Consider the following 20,020-nt stretch of genomic DNA (forward strand, 5'->3'; position numbering starts at 1 on the left):
GGCTGAGACTGGGCCAAGGGCTACCACATGAGCGATCTCCTGCTTAATCTGGGCAAAAGCTTGCTGCTGCTCAGGGCCCCAGTGGATATCGTTCTTCTTGCAGGTGACCAGGTAAAGAGGGCTCACAATCTGACTGTACTCAGGAATATGCATTCTCCAAAAGCCCATGGCACCTAGGAAAGCTTGTGTTTCCCTCTTCTTGGTTGGTGGAGACATAGCTGCAATCTTGTTGATGACATCCGTAGGAATCTGATACTGTTCATCTGACACTTGCCAGGATCCTAGAATCCTGGATTACTTCTAGGATCTGAATCTCACAAGCTGGTCCCTTAACTTTGCTCTTTTTGATGGCAAAACCCGCTCCCAGAAGGATTTGGATGATTTTCTCTCCTTTCTCAAACACTTCCATGTGTGTTCCCCTACACAATGATGTCATCAATATACTGTAGGTGTTCTGGAGCCTCACCCTTTTCTAGTGCAGTCTGGGTCAGTCCATGGCAGATGGTAGGACTGTGCTTCCATCCCTGGGGCAGTGGGTTCCAGGTGTACTGCACTCCCCTCCACATGAAAGCAAACTGAGGCCTGCATTCTGCTGCCAGAGGAATGGAGAAAAATGCATTGGCAATATCGATAGTGGTGTACCACTTCGCTGCCTTGGGCTCAAGCTCCTACTGGAGCTCTAACATGTCTGGCACGGCAGTGTTCAGTGGTGGAGTCACTTCATTCAATGCACGGCAGTCCACCGTCAGTCTCCGTCCTCCTTCAGATTTACACACAGGCCAAATGGGGCTGGTGAAGGGTGAGTGGGTTTTGCTGACTGCCCCTTGGCTCTCCAGCTCTCAGATCTTTTTTTAGATGGGGATCACAGCATCTCGAGTGGTTCTGTACTGTCTGCAATGCACTGTTGAAGTGGCACTTGGTACCTGTTGCTCTTGTCCCTCCAGAAGTCCTATTGAAGATGGATTCTTGGACAGTCCAGGCAAGGTGTTCAATTGCTGGATGCCCTCTGTCACTACAGCTGCTATCCTGAATGCCCACCTGAGTCCTTTTGGGTCTTTGAAATACCCACTTTGGAGGTAATCTGTGCCCAAAATACATGGGGCCTCTGGGCCAGTCACAATAGGCCAGTCACAATAGGGTGTTTCTTCCACTCATTTCCAGTCAGGCTCACATCAGCTTCCACCAAAGTAAAATCCTGTGATCCCCCAGTCACACCAGCAATGGAGACAGATTCTGTCCCCACATGTCTTGATGGGATTAATGTGCACTGCGCACCAGTATCAACTAAAGCTTTATACTCTTGTCGTTCCAGTGTGCCAGGCCAATGAATCCACACAGTCCAAAACCCACGTTTTTCCCTAGCTTCTACCTGGCAAGAGGCAGGGCCCCTCTAAGCCTGGTTATCCTTCTTTCCTTGGGCACATGTCTTGGAGATTCCTTCGGGCATATCATCATCATACTTGGCAGTTTGGCTATGGGCAGCTGCAGCTGCTTTCCTTGTGGTGGTACATTCTCTCTGAGTCTTGCCTTCCTTCAATTCATGCACCCGTTGTGCCAGAGCAGCAGCAGATTTTCCGTCCCATCTCCTCATGTTGTCTCTGCAATGGCGCAGGAAGAACCACAGCTCAGCTCCTGGGGTGGACCTTCTCTCCCCGTTGGGGGAACGTCTGCACTGGATTCCAGAACCTCTGATCTGCACTGCTGAGATTTGGAGAAGATCTTCCTTAATCTCCTCCCTGAGTTTCTTATGATTCTCCTCTATGCTGTCCTCCAATTTCTGCAGAGGTGTTTGCACTGCTGCGATTCTGGCATATGTTGGGCCATGTGCAGCATCTGCATATGCTCAGAGCTTCTTTGCCATATTGAGCGCAGTCCCATCCCTGTCATCCTGCTTCATTATTGCTAAAGACAAAGCGTATTTGTGTGGCCCAAGTTGTACAAGCTTTTGCCACATCACAGATGTACATGGTACCAAGTCTGGATTCCTAGTTGTTACGTCATCTGAGAAGACAATCTCTGCCACTGCCATTTCTCTCAGGCATCGCATCCCTTGTTCTATAATCCTCCACTGGGTTTGCTGCACGTAGAGATCATCTGCACACAGGTATCTTTGTGCTACACTTTCCAGAACCCAGAGGTGCCCAGAGGTGTCTTGGTTTGGAAAGACACGTGTCTGCTAAGGAAGGCAGAAGCCCCACCATCACCCCTCACCCCTCGCCCCACCACTGCCAATTGCTATAAATTTTAAATTAAGGGGCCCTCAGGCAAAACATATGGGAGCAGGAAATAACAGTTCTTTAATAGAGAAGAAAATAAAAAGATAAAATAAACAGTGCAGTAAAGCAAAACAACACTGGCAGAGTCAGAACACAACCTGACACCCTGTTGGTCAGGGTGCTGGTAGCAGTCCAATTGGAAATGTGGTTGCTGTCCTCCTGGAGTGTCAGGTGTGGTTTTGCTGGAGCAGGGATCCTGTAGAAGGGTGTAGTCTTCCTCTGATGATCCAGTGGAAGAGGCAGCTGTTCCTCTGGGAAATCCAGTGGAGAAGCCCGGCTGGTGTTCCAGAATCTCCAGATTACATCTGGGTAGAATGGTTGGCTCTCCCTCTGGGCAGAGCATCTCACAATGGGATGCTCCAGTTCTTCTCAGCCACGCAGTGACATTCAACAGCCTGTTATCAGCAGGTATCTCCCTGGAGGGAGGAGTGGTTGTGGAAAAGATGAGGAAAACTGCCCACTTAACAGAAGACAACTGCCCTACAGATGGCAAAGAGAATTCAATTTACTTGACAATCCAGGACAAGAGGTTGTGAGGGTTAGACCCCCTCATCATTCCTTGGTCAATGACAGGATCCTGTAACAGGGATCCCAAATGCCTCGCTTCAGTGCCATCCAGAATTGCAGCCTCGCCTGCAGCATCCCAAAGATGGACTAACCAGCTAATTATGGATTCATCAGATAGTCGGGTGTAATCCTTCCTTAGGCCACAAAGGTCCTTCAGGGAGAAGGACTCAACATTGGCTTCTGATCTTGCGCCTGTTGCTTTGACTCCTGATTTTATGTCAGGAAGCGCTGAGGGTCTTTCTCCTGCATCATCATCATCATCATCATCATCTACTGGTCGATCGGTCTTGTCTGTGCACCTTCTGCTTCTAGTGCTAGTAGCAACAGCCATTGGTTGAGGCTTATTGTCTGGTTTAGCTGCTGGCTTAGGCTGGCTCTCTGGTTTAACTGCTGGCTTCGAGCCTGGGGTGTTGGCTGCAGCCTGAGTGACTGGGATAGCTGCTGATTTATCTCCCTGCCCCCTTTCTTCTGTCTGCTGCCCTAGAGTATCTAGCAGTGTGCGACAAGCATACACCAGCCCAGCTCACTGCAGTGATCCTTTTCTCCTTAGGATCACCATGGTACTTCTCGTTCAGGTATTTCCCCACCTCAGCCGGGTTCTGAATTTGTTCATGGGGAAAGTCCCAGACTACAGGGTCAGAGAATTCCTTCAGGATTTGGCCCATATCCTCCCACTTCCCACACCACTCAGGACTTTCCATGCCTGGGTCTACTCCTGGGTCAGGGGTCTCATCAGCCCCTCTAGAAAGCTCAGCCCTCATTCTAAAGCTGTAGACTGTATAGAGGAAGCTTACCAGATTAAATACCAGAAAGATGGTCTCTCCAACATGCAGGGGAAAGTGAACATTCTCTAACAGGGATGTAACAGATTCAGAGGAGAAGAAGGAAAGCAAAGGCTGAAAAGCCTCATCCCCTGCTCGTCCTCTAACAAACTGGGTGCATAACCATAACTGTGAATCATACATACCTGGAACAGACTTTAGCACCTTTATAAACTTCCTACAAGTCATTACCCCAAGCCCAGCCCAACAGCTATTCTAGTCAGTGCCCCTCTACTGCAAAAAAACCCTAGGTATTAGGGACAATAGTGGAGCTATTTCCGGATAAGGGAATAAACTTAGGGACCATAGAGGTATTAAGACCTCAAAAAAACCTAGGGACCAGCAAGACATGCAAGCTTCCACCCCAGGAGACATTATGCATTCAAACTAACTGCTTTATCCCAGTAGAGAGTAATTGCAACCAAAATGCAATCAGAACAGGGATTTTTCTACTCTCTCAAGCCACCCATTGGGTGCCAATCATTTCTCTTGGTTCAGGGAAAATTTGGGAGACAACTTCTAAAAGGGGCCCCTCCAGAAAGCAAACCCACAACCAGTTCAGGAAGGATTTCCTAGGAGAGAAGTGAAAAGAACCTGTTTATTTAACAGGCAAAAGCAGTCCCCAGCACACAAAATTAACAATACCAGATGATAAAACTCATTTGCTGCTCTGAAGAGATGACAAATTCAGAAAGTCTCTCTGGTGGGTGGTCGCTCTGTTTTCAGTCCCTCCGGCACTGGGAAAGGGTGCAGAGTGGGCCGTGGCAGGCTGCAAAGTGTGAGCTCTCGGTGGTTCCCTGGGTCCCGATCTGGAGCAGGTTCAAATGGTTCCAAGAAAAGGGAAAGAAAAACAGTCCAGGGAAAACTCGGACTGCCTCAGCTAGCTAAACTAACTAACTAACTAAAAAGCAAAAGGAGCACGGTGTTCTGCCCTGTCCATGCCCAGACATCAGCAGTGGAGTTCTGTGTTCCAGCAGACTGTGGGGGAGAGTGCAGCTGATAATGAAACTCTGTGCTCCTTCTTCCCCGCCGTCACTGTCCAAGCCAGTCTTGAATGCACAGAATATAACATCCAGCATAAACACAAGAGACAACTCGGGACACAAGCATCATAAGGTCACCTCAAGACAATGGGGTAATTGGCTTATGATGTAAAATAACTCTCAGGTCATTGCTTTAAAGATTTGCTCTCTTCCCTTCCTTTAACCTTTCTGTTCCTGAGAGCCAATACGTATTTGTAAATGATAAAGAAGTTCCAAGGTATCAAATGATAAAGAAGTTCCAAGTATCAATCCAGTGGATTACTGATTTTAAACTAAAAATTAAAAGTGCACACATGCCTCATTTCCTAGAAAAAGAAGAACAAAAGAGAAATCTCATTTTTTATTCATGGGCATTAGTCAGATTTAATGGAAATATTGCACAGAAAATAAAATCGAATTTGGTTAGATTTTAAACCAGCCCTGCAACTCTCATCCTTACTAGTTTTAGCAAAGTGTCTCCATATTATAGGTACCTTGGAAAATAATTTGAAATCAATTTCTATGGAACCGTGCTGTTGTAAAACAACTACAATTTCTTGAGTTTAACCTTTCTTCACACAGACGAGTGTTACAAACATATAAAATTACAAACATATATGTGTGCGTATCTATCTATATATGTATATAAATCTGCGAAAGGAGAGATTGCGTAGCTCTAAATGCTGAGCGCTCCCTTTTAAACACAGATGGTACTTAATGCAGAGAGAGTCCAAGAAATTAAACATCCAGTATTAGCAGTGGGCCAATTAGTTCTGAGGTCTTATAATTTTTTAATTTATGATCAGGTTGCTTCCTGCAGTGGGTGGAGCTCAAGAAGGCAAAGAGAGCCTGCAGGGCAGGTGGCTGTGCTGTGACTGCAGCAGCAGGAGGGGTCACCTCGGGGCTCAGGAGCGGCTCCGCTGTCCATCCGCGATGTGCCCGCTCCTCCTGCGTCCTGCGAGTCCTTCCCTGGCAGTGACAGCGGGAGCTGCTCCCTGCCGCCGGCCGGCTCCTCTGCCTGGAGTCCCTCCGAGCTGTGCAGTACAAGCTCCCTCTTGCCTGGAGCCAAATGCGTGCCTGCGCCTTGGGCTGGCTTTGCCAGCTCTCTTTTTCCAAGCGTGTGACTCCCAGGCTTCTGCCCCAGCCCAGGGATGTTTGTTATTTCCATCCCCAGCTAGTTTGACACGGTGAACAATTGTGGTTTTACCTAAGAGGTGAATCAGTAAGACTGTGGTGCTCTCTTGTACACAATGTCCTGTTAGGACCAAGAAGAAGCTGCTCCTGCAGTTTGGCTTGTGGCTGTTCCTGCACCATTTGCTCCACACTGCATGACCAAACAAAGTCTATCCTTTGCTTTACTAAGTTTAGGCTACAGCTTAGTGCAAATACATGTTAAAAGAGAAGAAATGCCATAAATCCCCTTACATTTTTCCCCTCCCTAGCCAGGGTGCTGCCTGAGGGGGTTTTGGAGATGGACCACAACTCTCAGACAAATACCCTCAGACGGATGTTTCACAGACAAGACAGGTCTCTTACCCACAGCTGGACACACCTGTGAGGAATTGGGTGCCACGGCCTGTCACACACTCATCAAAGTTTCAGGATCAGTGAAGAAATAGGGATAAACATTGATGTGGTCGCTCATCACGGAAATGAGAAGTGCCCCAAAGCCAATGTCAGTTGAAAAGGGAAATTCATTACAGACTGCTGCAACTGCACTGCTTAGACAGAGCGACCACTGCCTGATACAAGATGGCTGCAGAATGGCACCACTCTGCTGCCCCTATCTCTAAACAGAGAAATATCCATTTCAGTTCCCACAATCGAGTATGTCACGGGTTACTGAGCGCTGCCTACAGCTCTCTGTGTGTGTCTGTCTGTAAAGAACCAAACATGGACTGAATTATCTGCATATCCACAGAGCAGGAGCTCTGCTCCCAGTGGAGTCCTGGAGTTTTCTCAGCAGTCCTTGGCAGCCAGTGCTGAGCCAACGTGTGGCTCTGCTGCCATCCCAAATCTGCGCTTCCCGTGCCCAGCCTGAGTGCAGGTGGGGCATGTGCTGGCCATGGCCGGAGATTTCCATGGCCAAAATCCTGCAGCATTTCCATCTGCTCATGGCTTGGGGTAGCACAATTCACAAAACCCCCATCGCAGCTGACAAATGGCATTTCTTGCAGATTGCCACAGCCACACTGCTGATGGACAAACACACGATGTAGCTGCTGCTATCTGTGAAGAGAGCTGCGGCTACAACTCACGAGAATCAATTTCCGCTGAAAAACAAAATTTATTTCAAATTGCTGCACCTGTGCGGACAATACAAAACTACACAAATCTCAATTTGGATTAAGAACAAGAATTTATTAGATTACTACCACCAGTCTATGTAAAAATATAAAAATACCAACTTCAGTTAAGAAAACCTAATTTATTGCCAGCCTCTACAACTCACTAGATACAAAGATCAATTAGGACTTCAACAACTTAATTTATTACATATCACTACAAGTGTACAGCCCATATAGAAATACAAAAATATGCATTCCCTCCCCAAGGAACCTTGTACCAAGAAACTTATTGATAGAACTGTACAACTATATGACTCCATACATGTTTAAATAGTACTAAATACACACACACAGAAATATTTATATATATAAAAAATATATATTGTTATATATATAAATACCTATATAACAATCTACATATGTAAACAGAAATGAAATATTACATAATATACACTATATATATGAACAGATATATGAACAGAAAGAAAAGGGACCCCAGCTGCCCCATCTTCAAAGCCTCTCCTGCGGCCTCTTCCTCCCGGGCAGAGCAGCTCTCCTGCACAGGGACAGCAGATGGGACATCTGGGAAGCAAAGGGAACACTCAGTCAGCATGGGGACGTTTCCCTTGGCAGCAGCTGCACTTCCATCAGGGAAGAGGAAATGTCAGAGCCTCCCCAGGAGGGTCAGAAAGAGAAAGCAGCCGAGCGGGCCGGGCTGTGGTGAGCGCAGCCGCGGCGGGACCGTCCCGCAGCCCCGGCAGCCCGGCAGAGCCGGCACAGCTCCCGGGCCCTGCCGGCACAGCTGCCTTGCCCAAGGACAGCCCCTGTGCCAGCCGGGGCAGCTGCGCTGAGCAGCCCCAGCACGGGCAGGGCCCACGGCCACAGCCCACGCCAGCCTCAGCCCCACCCTGCCTCCCCGGCCCTGGGGCCTCACCCGGGCTCTCTCCAGGCTGGCAGCAGCAGGGCCCCGCTCCCTGCTCCTGCTGCTGGCCCTTGGCTTCTCCCTGCTGGCTCCCGGCAGTCTCCGGCTGTCCTCGTGGTCTTCATTGCAGCTGTGGCAAAAGTGGAGGCTCTGGAATTGGTTCCAAGGCCTGGCAGAGCTGCAGTCCCGGAGCCCTCTGTGCTCCCTGCTGGCCCCTCCATCCCCTCAGCCCCGCCATGCTCTCGCCAAACCCCCAGCCCCCTTCAGCTTCTCCAGCCCCTCACAGTCCTCTCACCCCCCTCAGTCCCTTCTGACCCATCCCGTCCCCTTAGACCCGCCACGCCCTCAGTCTGTGCCACTTGCCTGTCACCTCAGTGCCACCATGGCCCTGGGCTGCCCCACAGCCCTCAGCCCCAGCAGCAGCTCAGGGTCACCGTCCCTTCAGCGCCACCGCCCGCTCAGCCCCCTCAGCCCCCTCAGTCTCACCGTCCTTCAGCAGCTCCTCAGGGGACAGTGCCTGGGTCCACCGGCAGCTCCCACCGCTCCAGGGACATCCGGGGCAGGAACTGCTGCTGTGCCCGGCCCGGCCGCCAGCTCGGACCCAGCCCAGGGAGAGGGGACACAGGGGGCACAGGGGGAAAAGCAAGAGATGAAAAAGGCAGCCAAGGGAGGAAAGAGGTAAAAATGCAACCTAAACCTACACCAACATCAATCTATTCACCTAAACATTCATATTCCTCTTACTATATAACTAGGCACATTTATAAATATAACTTTCTATATGTATTTTTTTTTACTCTACTCTCATATATAAATTTAACTCTGAAAAACTATAAATATAATTATATATATAGAAATATAATGATGTCACTTCTGTAATGTATACTTATCCACATTTAACTATACAGATCTATAAATATATGCACATATAAACAGAACACTATAATGTATAAATGGAACTGTAAGCACTAATAAACAGAACCAAGGAAATCCATAAATATATCTACAAACTGAGGAATTCTACCTGCCTGGTCACAGGCTCTCCTCTGACTCCTCCTGCCATGCAGGGCAGCCCTCCTGGAGACGTTGGTCAGATGGCATCTGGAAGCAAAGGGAATGCTGAGTCAATATTGGCCTCTCTGCACCTTTCCCTTGGGCAGCAATTGTTTTTCTACCAGGGACTGGCAAAAATGGCCTGAAAGGCAGACTCTCACTTGGCAAGTTGAAGCCTGCTCTTCAAAGAGCCAGAATCCTTCCAAGTGCTCAAAAGCATGTTTCAAAACATTGAAGTATCTCAGTAAAGTCTCACTCGCAGTGCAAAGGGCACCCACGAGAGCTTGAAACACAGAGAGCCCCAGCTGCCACAAAGAAACCCAGCCTTGCTCTTTCTCTGTGCTGACAGAGACCCGTCCCCACTGAAATGGCTGAAGCTCAGGGCTGCTGGAAGCTGAGTCATGAACCAGCTCCATTACCTGGCACCAACAAAGTGCCCTCTGCAGCGAGCAGCAGCTGCTCCAACTCGACCTCAGCTCTGGCAGGAAGAGCTGGGAGGGACAGAGCTCCCTACAAGGCCTGCAGGCTGCACCAGCTTGGCTAAGGAATGGATCCAAAGTGCTCCCTCTGTCCTCTTAGGTCTCGCTAATTCAAGCTTTTTCTTCTGTTACTGGATTTACTGCGATTTTTCAATCGGTTGGCCTCTGATGCTCTGCTCCTTGTTTTGCTTGTGGGTCAGGACTGATACCAGCAGACTGGTACTACATTTAGGCACTGATTTGGACTTCTACCATGAGTTTTTACTCCTTCTTTTTCCCCTGTTCCTTCAAGAGTCGCTCAGCCTGCCACCCCCCCATCACCCTGCAGCAAATTTATCCATGGACTTCAGCACAAAACTGGGACACCCAGCTTGGTGATGCAACACCTACAAGGTCAGGTTTATTCCCTGCTCTCTTGCCACAGCAGAGGACTCAAGTGTCAGAGCCTCTGGAGAAGCATGGAGGGCATGGAGGTCATGGAACTCAGGGAAGTTATGCCAGTGAACGATTTGAACTAAAGGCACCAGGAAGCACCAGCCCTGCAGACAGGAGCTCAACTCTGCTCATCTCCCTTGCTGCCAGAGGCAGGCTCAGAGCAGCCATCTCACACCTCTCTAAACCAAAGTGGGCTGTGTCCTTACCAGGCTCCTCGGGCTCTGGGGAACTGTTCCTGCAGCTCTCGGTTCCAGATGAAATTTCCTCTGCTGCAGCTCTGTCCACAGGCTCCCCTCCTGAAGACTCAGGGGCGACACTAACATCATCCTGAGCAGAAACACAGAAAGAAAGGAACCCAAAGATCACTCACTATTTGGCTGCAATCCCATCAGGGATACAAGAACTCTCATTCTCCACTCCCAAAGGACATGGAGCACGGGGGGGACACTGCCTACATGGTTCACATGACAAGCCTTTTAAACTCAGGATTTGGGTGACCAAGGTGAAACTGAAGCTCTTACAAAATGATCTTTGAGACAAAACATGAACACAGAAAACCAGAAGGCACCAAGTGAGGGGATGTGGGGGAGGTGCCCTCACGCTCTGACCCTGGCTTATCTCAGGAGCTGTGAGAAATCAGCCAGCAGAAAGCCAGGGGCTCTCCTGGCTGCCAGCACGGCTGTCAGCAAGGGCAGAGCTCGCTCCCAGCCCTGCCCTGTGCTGCAAACCCACACGCAAGGCACACATTTCTGCTGGGACTCTCACACCCCCACACACTGCTCACACAACCCATCACACCGTGGTGCTTTTCGGAGCCCTCTGCTGCTGCCCCATGTGGAGGATCCAGGCAAGCATTTATGCACCTAGGCTCCTTCCAGGATCACATTCCTGACCAGTGGCAAAAATGTGTAAATCAGGAGGGCAGGAAAAAAACCAGCCCAAAAGACAGGAAAAGCCAGACAATCAAATACTGTTTCTATTCCACTGAGGAAGTCAATGTCCACAATGAAGCACCTGCAAATGCCCTTTGGGTAGACAGATATTCTCACTAGGACCAGTTCCAGAACATTCATCTCTTCTGCAATAGCCCGTCCATCAGAATCCTAAAGATTCTCAAGATGGTTCCAAACCTGCAATGTTTCCTTTTGTTATGGAATAAAATGCTTCTGAAAGCTGCTATGTGTGAGTTTACAGAAGACAAAAGACGTCCCACTTGAGAATATGATTGTGGGAAATCCAAAAAATCCCACTCCCCTCCTTGAATCTGCCCTGCTCGATCATAAATGTACTGCAGGCACTGGGTCAGCCCATGAACAGACAGAGAGACATTCTTTGGCCAACACGTAGAATAATCTGCACAAGGACAGAGAGCTGCAGCTCCAGCCCAGCCCCACACACGGCTCTGGGAGCGCCCACACGCCCGGCAGGGCTCACACAGCAGCAGCAGCAGCTGCAGCCCAGCCCTGCTTTGCCTTGGCCTTCCCACCCAAAAGAGGCACAGCCCACATCTGCTGCTGGAACAGGCACCTCTGGCATGTCCCTCCCTGCACGGGACACTTGGCCTTCAGTGGCAATTCTCCAAACACTCTTCTCTTCCTTCTCAGCAAACAAAAATCCTGCAAACCATCACCGCAAATGCCCCTGTAGGAAGGATTCTTCCCAGGAAAAGGAGCACTCAAACTTGGCCAACACAGGTTCACAACGCTCATACTCACTAAGGGGTGGGAGACTTTTTCATTTCCTCTTCTTTTACAAATCTTTCTTTACCAAGAACAATTAAATAACTAAGTAATAACAAAATAAGTGCAATTAGAGAAGCCTTTGCTTCTCAGCTATGTAACAATGATCAAAAGCTCACAGTCCAGCCCCTTTGCTACCCATCCAATGGAGTTACCTGAGCAGAGGCAGACCTTTCGGGCAGGGATCTCCTGATCTCCCGGATCATTTGCAGTACAGCAAGGCCGAGATCTGCTGGTGGCCATCCCTCTGCCCCAGGTGCGTTGTGTCCTGAGCTGGAGGCCGTCGATGCTGCACAAGCAGCACTGCCAGCTGGAGCGCTGGGTGCAGAAGTGCCCGGGGTGGCTGCAAGAATCCAAACACATTGGTCAGGCTCCACAATGTGGCTCTGGGACACAGATCTCTACTGCTGCCTTGGATCAACCATCACAGGAAGCATGCAGGAAAAGCAGGCAGAGAATTTTTTGGCAGCCTTCGAGGTGCCGCTTCCTAATAGGCTTGACAATTTCTGACCGAGAAAGACAGAGCCTCGTGGAAAAATACTTAAGCGGTCACTTTTCCTGACCTTTTGGAAAAGCAAGGTTTCCTACCTCGTGGGTCGAAGGCCGGGGGCTGCTGCTCCCTGTGCAGCTGATGGAAGCAGCAGGGCTGGAGCCGGAGCACCTCCCGGTCGAGAGGAGGCAGCTGCCCCCCGTACAGCTCCTGGAAGCGGCTGGGGGGTCCCTCCCGCCCGAGCGGCAGCAGCGGCTCCCCGTGGAGCCCGAGCAATTCGCAGGGCGGGATCCCCAGCACCTCCCGCTGGGCGGGCGGCGGCCGCTCCCCGTACAGCTCCTGGAAGCGGCTCGGCCCCTCCCGCCGGGCCGGCACCGGCCGGTCGCGGTGCAGCAGGTGGAAGCTGCAGGGCGGGCGCCGGGCGAGCAGCGGCCGCTCCCCGGGGCGCTGCTGGAGGCGGCCGGGCCGGGGGCTGCGCAGCTCCCGCCCGTCCGGCAGCGTCCGCTCCCGCTGCAGCAGCAGGAAGCCGCTGGGCGGGCGCCCGGGCGGCAGCGGCGGCCGCTCCCGGGGCAGCGGCTGGAAGCGGCCGCGCCCGTGCCGCCCGTCCGGCAGCGGCCGCGCCCCGGGGAGCTGCCGGGAGCCGCAGGGCGGGCGCCTGCGGCCCTCCCGGCCCGCCGCCGGCCGCCGCCTGTCGGCCGCGCTCCGGCGCCGGAGGCGGAGCAGAAGGTCGGGGCGGTCGCGGCGGAAGCAGGGGCTGCTGAAGTGCAGCCAGCCCCCGGCATCGCCCGGCGCAGCCGCGCCGAGCCAGCCCGGCACCCTGCGGAAGCCGTAGCGGTACAGCTGCCGGACGAAGCTGCTGAACTGCGTGGCCCTGAAGGGGCGCGGCACCGGCCCCGCCCCAGCGCCACCGCCCCCGTGGGCGTCGCCCGGGCTGAGCAGCTCCTGCTCGAAGAGCGAGCGGTGGACAAGCAGCCCCTGGGCGCGGCTGTCCCAGCGCACGGAGCGGACGCGGGGGCTGTTCACCAGGCGCCACAGCTTGGCGGGGAAGGCGCTGGCGCTGAGCCCGGCGGGCAGCGGCAGCTCCGCCATGGCTCCGATCGCCGCCTGTGGCCGCAACGCCCGCGGCGCAACGGCCGCGGCTGCGCCGGCGGCGCGCGGCCGGAGGGGGGCGCTGCGCTCGCGCCCAGCGCGGCCCCGGCGCGGGCCGGACTTGGCGGGGACGAGCGCGGCGGAGCCGGGGCCGCGGGCACAGCGCGGGCGGGGCGGCTCCCGGCGCTGGCCGGGCTCCGCACGGCACGGCACGGACGGGCAGGGCAGGGCATGGCGCTGGAACATAAACTTGGAGGAATTTAGACATTTTAGAGGAGCTAAGATTTTACTTAGAGATAAGCTTGATTGGAGTTAAATAAAATAAATCTGGTAGGCCTTAATGAAGTTTAGAGTTAGTAGTCAACTAATAATTGATTGCTTTTCAACACAATGTTGGGTCAGCTGGGTTTATAATGAAGAATATAGAAACTGACAAATAGCTTTTAGTAACATAAGACAGTTTTGGGCCTCCTCTGTTCTGAAACCAATTGAAGACAGGGAATGGGAGTTTTGCCAAGGGTTCCTTTGTCATGTTTGCATTGAAAAGGTAGAAGGGTGGTCAGAACAAGGCAGAGTTAGTTTACTTCCTCATTTTGGGACCCCTCCACATGAAAGGGACCACTGGCCCATTTCAAGGAACAAACTACGCATGCTTAATAGCTTTTGAACTATCTAGCATATGAAGCAGCGAATGGGATGTACCAAAATTATGAATATGTATTGGTATTTTGGGTATTCAATACTTGTACAGATAAAACAGCTCTGTGATCACCTGTAAAGTGTGGTGTGTATTTGGGAGCTATCCCACACGCTGCCCAGCGTGGCAATAAACATACACTTTCTCATTTTAAACTGTTAGAGCGTCTGTGTCCGTCACAGTTGCATACCGGTACTAGATCAATATCCTTATTTTTCCAAGAAATCAGCACGACAGGCAGGGAAGGGCAGGGCAGGGCACTGGGAGCCCCCCAGAGCAAGACGCCGCTCCTGCCCAGGGCGGGCTCTGTCCCTACACTGCATCCCTGGGTCACCATCGGTGACAGAGAGGAAGGACATTGCTCTGGCTTGGCTGGGGAAAGGATGGAAAGGGGGCATTAGAAAACATTCATTTGGTCTCCTTTTCAGCAGACTGGCTCTTTTTATCTCACCGTGTCTGCCTGTCTTTGGCAGAGTTGGCACATTTCTCGTGCTTTGGAGTCAGCTACAGCAGCAGGAAGGGGCAGCAGGTTTGTCAGCATTGTCATCCAAGCTAAAGTGCTGCCCCATGGATGGATGCTGCTTTACCCAAGGAATTATAATGCCTGGGCAAGAAGACAATGTTGCCCCATCACCCTCCCTGGTTTGCCCCCTCCTACTTCGCTTCTTTTTGGTGGCAAGGCAATGAGGAAATGCTTGAGCTATGCTAAAAGCTGTAGCTGTGCTGAAAGAAGCATTTCCTTTGTAACAGGGGATGGGAATGAAGCGCTTTCTAGAAATCAGCACATTTAGCAGAACAAGCTGACTGCAAATGGTAACCACTTGGTGTTTGAGCAGACAATCTCGTAGACTGTGCAGAAATGAGAGGTGAGAAGTTCAAGCCCGAGGAAGCCTTCTGAGCCTTCATCCAAAACGACCAGCAGGAGAGTGATGACCACCTCGTGCAGAAACTGCAAGTGTGCCACGAGGGCTTTTAAATCCTATAATTAGAAAATATGCTGCAAGATGAAGGTTAGGAAAGCTTAATGTGCCCATTAAGTAAGAAAAGTATAAAACTAGTACTGTGTGAAGAATGGGCGAGTGAGTTTGTGGTGGAGCTATCCCCCTCCCTGCTGGTGATGAACAAACCAATACCTGCCCTGTGGGCCCCACACTATGGAGCACTGTTTTAGTACCTACTTTTTGGGCACCAATTAATGGCCTAGAGTTGTGGGGGACTCATGCTGGTGTCTTCCCAGATGGTTTGCACTTTGCTTTCCTCCGGAATCGCCTCTTCTTCCCCCCATCTGGGGAGAGTTCCAATGCAAATGCCTCCTGCAGCCAGCTCTTGTCACTGTAGACTGACAAAGGAGACCTTGCAATGGAGAGAGACTCCCTAGAGCTGCTGTGGAGAGCTGAAGGGGGAAGCTTTGTCCCTCAGCCTTGAAGTCTTGTTGGGGAGCTGCCTGTGCTCTGGGGGACGCACACCAATGATGTTTATCCAAGCCCTGCAGGTTCATTCCTGAGCTTCCTGACTCGCCACAGATACTTTGGGGCTGTCACATTGGGACACAAATTTCAGTCTGGGAACGTCTTGAAATGCCCCATTGTTTTTTTTCCCTCTTCTGCAGAAATAGTGCCATAACCTTTTGTTTCCAGAGAATCTTTTCCATGTCTTTAGGAAACTTCCCTCTGCTGGGCTCCCAGATCAGGCCATTTCCCAGGGCTTCTTCCCAAAATGCAGAGTAGCCCATGGGCTCCACTCTCCAGCTGGAACAGAAAAAAGCAGAGAGTTTGCTGTTGTGGGAGAGGACTTCTCTTTCCTGCCTGCTTTCCCTTTGGTGTGTGTTCATTTGATAAAGGCAGGTTTAAACTCTGGAGGAGTTGTGTTCCAAACTGCTCCCTCCTCGAGCCCTTATGTGCGTATCCTTGGACAAAAGGCCACTTGGTGGGAGCTCCCAGTGTCAGGTTAAGGAAGGAGGTTGACATTTCAGGGCTGTGACTGCTGAAAGCAGCTGGTTTCCAGAGGTGTCCAGAGCTGGGAGTGGCTCCTTTTCTCACCCACCTGCAGAAAAGGAAGTTGCCAAGTGGGAATTTCATTTGCAGAGATAGCCATTAGGGGTGTTTTCCAAGAGATTGGCTGGCAGAGAGGCAGGTCTGGTGCTAAACTGGCTGTGTGTTTGTTTTGATGGTGGGGAGGGTCAGAGATGCAGACACAGACACCAGCTGGAGGAATAGTGTCATTTACTGTAATGCAAAAGTGCAAGAAAGAGTCAGAAAAGGAGAAGCCAAGCAATGCACCCCAGCATTATTACAAAAGGTTGCCTCTAGTGATTAAGAAAGATACATCAGCAGACACCCCAATGCTTTCCCCTTCATCCAGAGCCGCACATCAGCTGGGGGAAGCTGTCCCAGCCAAGCCCTGGAGAGCCACGGCCGGGAACTGGGAAATCCTGCGGTGCCTCCACCTTTGCCAACCACGAGGCTTCCGACTGCGCTGTGAGAGCAGCCCGGCTTTGACAGTGCTGGACAGGCACCGTGACAGCTTCTGCTGGGGGACATCTGATTTCATTCTCCTCTTGGTTTTCTCCCCGAGCCTGCCCAGGGCTCAAGGAGGAGCCAGGGCCAGGTGTGGCCTTGTCCATTTTCCTACTGCAGAAAGGTGCAGACGTGTTTCCCCAGTGCATTGATCCTTTTGATAGCAATACTTGGTTAAGGAGCAGATACACAGAACATTTGGTTGGAAAGGTCACCTAGAGGGCAGCTTTGGCTCAGGTCCTGTTGTTGAGGCTTCAGCCAGGGTCTGAAGTTTGGCCTTCAGTCCTTCAGTATTTTGTGGTGCAAATCAATGCTGTGCAGAGTTGGAAACAAACAAGTCTGTCTTTAGCACATTTGAGACAGGGAACAGGATTAGCCCTGCAAGGCCAGGCTAGGGCCAAGAGCAGAAGGCCAGCAGTCTGCATTTGCCCCCAGGGAGCCCTCCAGAGCAAGAAGCCACTCCTGGCCAGGATTTTTTCTCCTGAGAAGCTGAGAAGCCTCAGAAAAGAAATGTAAACAATAATTATTGATTGCTTTGAATGTGGCCTGGAGGTTGTTTACCAACAGGTTCGTCTTTGATTGGTCCCATGCGAATTGTGTTGACTTAATGACCAATCCCAGTCCAACTGTGTCGGGACTCTGGTCTGTCACAGGTTTTTATTATTCATTCTTGTCTAGCCTTCTGATGTATTCTTTTCTCTATTCTTTTAGTATAGTTCTAGTATGTAATATAATATAATATAATATAATATAATATAATATAATATAATATAATATAATATAATATAATATAATATAATATAATATAATATAATATAATATAATATAATATAATATAATATAATATAATATAATATAATATAATATAATATAATATAATATAATATAATCAGCCTTCTAAGAATATGGAGTCAGATTCATCTCTTCTGTCATCACGGGACACTTGCAACCACAACAGACATGTTTTTCTTTCCTCTCACAAACTTAACACAGATTTTTGAGAAAATTGACTGATGTAGCTTCTGCTGGTGGTGGTGCTTTTGTCTGCAGGTGAGGGCAGGTGATTTGAACCAAGGATGGAGACCACTGTTAACACCCCAGTTTGGCCAAGTAGAGGAAACCATTCACAATTGGGCTACTGATGCTGAGCAGTAGGATTTTTTCCTAGTTTTTGGAAAGCTATGACCTTAAGAAACCCAACAGATTTTCCTCCATGAGGATACCAGCAGTAGCATAATGCCAGTTTTCTCACCTCTTTTCTGTGTCTTTGGTGCTTTTAAGAGTTTCTCAGTGCCCAGCAGGAATGAAAGGACATGTGATAATGTGATTTGAGGGCTCTGTGTTGTTCCTTGCCACATGAGTGTTCATGACAAGCTGGACATCCCACTTGTGGCTCTGTCGAGTTAAATTCATCCCAGTTCTGTGCAAACAGCAGCCCTGAGGTGCTGAGGAGAGCAAGGACAGTGGGTGGGTGTGCATGCACAAATCATGAACTGGTACAGGGGCTGGCACAGGGGCTGTCCTTGGGCAAGGCAGCTGTGCCGGCAGGGCCCGGGAGCTGTGCCGGCTCTGCCGGGCTGCCGGGGCTGCGGGACGGTCCCGCCGCGGCTGCGCTCACCACAGCCCGGCCCGCTCGGCTGCTCTCTCTTTCTGACCCTCCTGGGGAGGCTCTGACATTTCCTCTTCCCTGATGGAAGTGCAGCTGCTGCCAAGGGAAACGTGCCCCTACTGACTCAGTGTTCCCTTTGCTTCCCAGATGTCCCATCTGCTGTCCCTGTGCAGGAGAGCTGCTCTGCCCGGGAGGAAGAGGCCGAGGGAGAGGCTTTGAAGATGGGGCAGCTGGGATCCCTCTGCTTGGAGTTCTCTTTAAAGATACGTGGACTTGCACGTGGACAGCGATTATTAGATAGACATGTACATATGTAGGCTGCTATTTGTAGGCTATATGTAGGCTGCATATTTCTATATGTCCCTTATATTTGTGGATGTATGCTATGTATATATACATATATGTTTATTATTACCTAGATGTGTATATATGTATCTAAGTGTACTTGTAAGTTTTATATCTGGTTTTAGTTCTATTTCCTATGTCTACACTTTGGTTGCCATCTATGTCTATTGACGCAGTCATAGAGCTATGGCTCTTTATATAGGTGTATTGGTATTTGTATAGGTAGATATGTCTATTTTTATGTTTTTGTATATTGATCCATTTCTGTGTGTAATTATTTTTACCTATGTATCCAGATGTATAGCTGCACATTTGTATTGATGCATTTGTGTGAATATTTAGCTTGGCACAGTGATATTTGTATATTTATAAATAGGTTTGTGTTATATACCTGTTCATATATATAGTGTATATTATGTGTTATTTCATTTCTGTTGACATCTGTAGATTGTTAGATATGTATTTTATATATATATTTCTGTGTGTGTGTTTAGTTCTATTTAAACATGTATGGAGTCATATAGTTGTACAGTTCTATCAATAAGGTTCTTGGTACAAGGTTCCTTGGGAGGGAATGCATATTTTTGTATTTCTATATGGGCTGTACACTTGTAGTAATATGTAATAAATTAGGTTGCTAAAGTTCTAATTGATCTTTGTATCTAGTGAGTTGTAGAGGCTGGCAATAAATTAGGTTTTGTTAACTGAAGATGGTATTTTTATATTTTTACATAGACTGGTTGTAGTAATCTAATAAATTCTTGTTCTTAATCCAAATTGAGATTTGTGTAGTTCTGTATTGTCAGCACGGGTGCAGCAATTTGAAATAAATTTTGTTTTTCAACGGAAATTGATTCTCGTGAGTTGTAGCCGCAGCTCTCTTCACAGAGAGCAGCAGCTACATCGTGTGTTTGTCCATCAGCAGTGTGGCTGTGGCAATCTGCAAGAAATGCCATTTGTCAGCTGCGATGGGGGTTTTGTGAATTGTGCTACCCCAAGCCATGAGCAGATGGAAATGCTGCAGGATTTGGGCCATGGAAATCTCCGGCCATGGCCAGCACATGCCCCACCTGCACTCAGGCTGGGCACAGGGAGCGCAGATTTGGGATGGCAGCAGAGCCACACGTTGGCTCAGCACTGGCTGCCAAGGCCTGCTGAGAAAGCTCCGGGACTCCACTGGGAGCAGAGCTCCTGCTCTGTGGATATGCAGATAATTCAGTCCATGTTTGGTTCTTTACAGACAGACACACACAGAGAGCTGTAGGCAGCGCTCAGTAACCCGTGACATACTCGATTGTGGGAACTGAAATGGATATTTCTCTGTTTAGAGATAGGGGCAGCAGAGTGGTGCCATTCTGCAGCCACCTTGTATCAGGCAGTGGTCGCTCTGTCTAAGCAGTGCAGTTGCAGCAGTCTGTAATGAATTTCCCTTTTCAACTGACATTGGCTTTGGGGCACTTCTCATTTCCGTGATGAGCGACCACATCAATGTTTATCCCTATTTCTTCACTGATCCTGAAACTTTGATGAGTGTGTGACAGGCCGTGGCACCCAATTCCTCACAGGTGTGTCCAGCTGTGGGTAAGAGACCTGTCTTGTCTGTGAAACATCCGTCTGAGGGTATTTGTCAGAGAGATGTGGTCCATCTCCAAAACCCCCTCAGGCAGCACCC

This window comes from Passer domesticus, chromosome Z, assembly GCF_036417665.1.
Source record: "Passer domesticus isolate bPasDom1 chromosome Z, bPasDom1.hap1, whole genome shotgun sequence".
NCBI classification, from domain to species: Eukaryota; Metazoa; Chordata; class Aves; order Passeriformes; family Passeridae; genus Passer; species Passer domesticus.